Genomic DNA, 3,304 nt, shown 5'->3' with positions numbered 1-3,304 from the left:
AACCCACCACCCTTGATACCAGGCCCTACCCACTGAGCCACAGGCCCCACCAATTTGTGGCTTGTGTTTATGGTTGGGAGATTGTGCTACTTTCTTGACAAATGGGATGTTATGTAATCATTCTGAGTGTCAGTCTCCACCAGGCACTGTACTAGACATTGTCTGAGTAGGTTCTCAAACTCTACTGCATATTAGAGTCACTGGAGTTTTGAAAACCTCCTCTCCCCCCCAAAATGAAGAATCATTATGGAGGTTGCTGTGAGCTGTGACGCCACAGCACTCTACTCCGGGTGGCAGCTTGAGACTCTGTCTCAAAAAAAAAAAGAAGAAAAAAAATCCCCCTGCTCAGGCATCACCCCAGACTCAATTACATCAGCATCTCCCAGGATGAGTTGCAGGCATCAGAATTTTTTTTTAGAGTCTCACTTTGTCGCCCTGGGTAGAGTGCCATGTTATCATAGCAGCCTCTGGGAGGCTGAGGCAGGCGGATTGCATGAGCTTAGCAGTTCAAAACCAGCTTAGCCAGAGCAAGACCTTGTCTCTAAAAATAGCCGGGCGCTGTGGGGTGCTTGTAGTCCCAGCTACTTGGGAGACTGGGGCAAAAGAATCACTTGAGCCCAAGAGTTTGAGGTTGCTGTGAACAGTGATGCCATAGCACTCTATTGAGGGTGACAAAGCAAGACTGTCTCAAAAGAAAAAAGAAAAGAAAAGAACTAGCCCTATTGATACTGGATTCCTCCACTCGGGACTAGACAGGGATTCTCCCATTCTCTAGACCCAGGTAAGCTCAGAAATCAGACCCCCATTTCCAAGCACAAACAGGCTGCCTTTTCCTGTCTATACCCTCTGGGCTCTAACAAAAGATCATGAACCAAGCAGCCCGAGAGGTTTATTGGGTGGTTCCAATCTTGCGTAGGGAGCACTCACCCTATTCCCTTCCCTGAGACAAAAACTGCAATAACCTTGCCCCAGAGGAGGGACTGCATTCAACTTTAAAAGGATATCTTGGCTCAGTGCCTGTGGCTCAAGTGGCTAAGGCGCCAGCCACATACACCTAAGGTGGCAGGTTCGAATCCAGCCCAGCTGCCAAACAGCAATGACGGCTGCAATCAAAAAAATAGCCAGGTGTTGTGGCGGGTGCCTGTCGTCCCAGCTACTCGGGAGGCTGAGGCAAGAGACTCACTTGAGCCCAGGAGTTGGAGGTTGCTGTGAGCTGTGATGCCATGGCACTCTACCCAGGGGGATAGCTTGAGGCTCTATCTCAATAAATAAATAAAAGGATATCTTTTCGGCTTGGTGCCTATGGCTCAAGCAGCTAAGGCACCAGCCACATACATCTGTGCTAGAGGGTTCAAATCCAGCCCGGGCCCACCTAACAACAATGATGGCTGAAACCAAAAAATAGCTGGGCGTTGTGGCAGACACCTGTAGACCCAACTACTTGGGAGGCGGAGGCAGGAGAATCACTTGAGCCCAGGAGTTGGAGGTTGCTGTGAGCTGTGATGTTACAGCACTCTACCCAGGCCAACAGCTTGAGGCTCTGTCTCAAAAAAAAAGATATCTTTTCACTACCAAATCCTAGCCAAAATGTAATTCTCCAGACAATACATACACCTAGACAAAGGACCCAGGGGACACTTCCAACTTAGGTCTTCCCCCTTAGCAGAAGTTCCGGTGCTTTTTCACTCCTCTGTATTCGTTTCTGTCTAATAAAGGAATCTTATCACTAATCTGTGGTCCGTGGGTTCATTCTTCTAATCCCTGAGACCAAGTGATACCGGAATTTCTTCCTCAGTAGGTCCTTGGTCTCGGCGATTCGAAGAATTAACTCATGGACCTTAGATCAGTGGTAAGACAGGATTTTTATTAGACAGAAAGGAATACATAAGGAGTAAAGAGCACCAGAGCTTCCTGCAAAAGGGAAGACCCAAGTCGGAAAATCTCTCTTGGGCTCTTTGTCCAGGGGTCTGTATTACGTTTTGGCCAGGACTTGGTAGGTGGAAAAACATCCTTTCAAAGTTAATGGTGCAGTAATGAATGAATGTAATCCCTCCCCTACTAGGGCAAGGTTATCAGGTCCTTACAGTTTTGTCTCTGAGAAGGGATCAGGGTGTGTGCTCCCTACTCAAGGTAGAACTACCCCCAAATGACTCCGGTTGCTTTGTTCATGACCTTGCTAGAGCCTGGAGGCCTGGAAAAGGCATCCTGTTTGTCCCTGGAAATGGGGGTCTGATTTCTGAGCTCACCCGGGCCTAGAGAATGGGGGGGTCCCTGTCCACCCCTGAGTGGGGGAATCCTGTATCACAAGGACCTACTGAAGAAAGAAATTCCAATAACACTATTAGTCTAATGCTCAGAGGATTAACTGTTATTTGTGTTTTCTTCTCTATATTGATTAAAATATCGATCTGTTACTTATGATATTTACTTAAGGAATATGTAAAGGGAGCGTGGGGGGGCAGAGCGTTCTCTCCACTCCCTCACCCATGATTTGCTCTCAATTATTTACACTAATGCGAACATGCATGCAGAGATGATGAGAAAGATGGACTAGTGAAGCACTATTGGTTCTTTTTGCTTTCGTATAACAAAATGCATTTGCCAAGTTCAATAATGAAGTCATGTACTTGAGGAGGTATACATACATTTGCAAGGATTTATACCAAATGATTCATTTTTAGCCATGGCTCAAAAGTTTGATACCTCATTTGGAAGCTTGTATTACAACTATGCCTGCATTAAAATGAGCTGCCTGGCTAGTTTGTGGATGTGCCCTGCCCAACATCTCCTATAGTGCTTACTGGCCACCTGATACACACATGGGATAGACAGAGAAAGCAGTCATTTGTTTCATAGACCAGATTAAAACCTAATCAGTGAAATTCATGAGTAAAAGTTAGAGAGATTAAAGTAAATTGCAGGAGAATGTATGCAACATGATACTGTTTCTGTTAGTTTAGCAACAAGCAAAATTAGGCCGAGAGGGTACAGTAGCTGGCACCTGTAATCCTAGTACTCTAGGAGGCCGAGGTGGGTAGATTGCCTGAGCTCAGGCGTTTGAGACCGGCCTGAGCAAGAGTGAGACCCCATCTCTATTAAAAGCAGAAAAACTAGCTGGGTGTTATGGTGGGTGCGTGTAGTCCCAGATACTTGGTGGTCCCAGCTACATGGTGGCTGAGACAAGAAGATTGCTTTTTCTTTTTTTTTTTGAGACGGAGCCTCAAGCTGTCCCCCTGGGTAGAGTGCCATGGCATCACGCTCACGGCAACCTCCAACTCCTGGGCTCAAGCGAGTCTCCTGCCTC

Source organism: Otolemur garnettii, unplaced genomic scaffold, assembly GCF_000181295.1.
Source record: "Otolemur garnettii isolate 467f Iridium unplaced genomic scaffold, OtoGar3 scaffold00002, whole genome shotgun sequence".
Lineage (NCBI taxonomy): Eukaryota > Metazoa > Chordata > Mammalia > Primates > Galagidae > Otolemur > Otolemur garnettii.
This window is presented reverse-complemented; position numbering follows the sequence as displayed.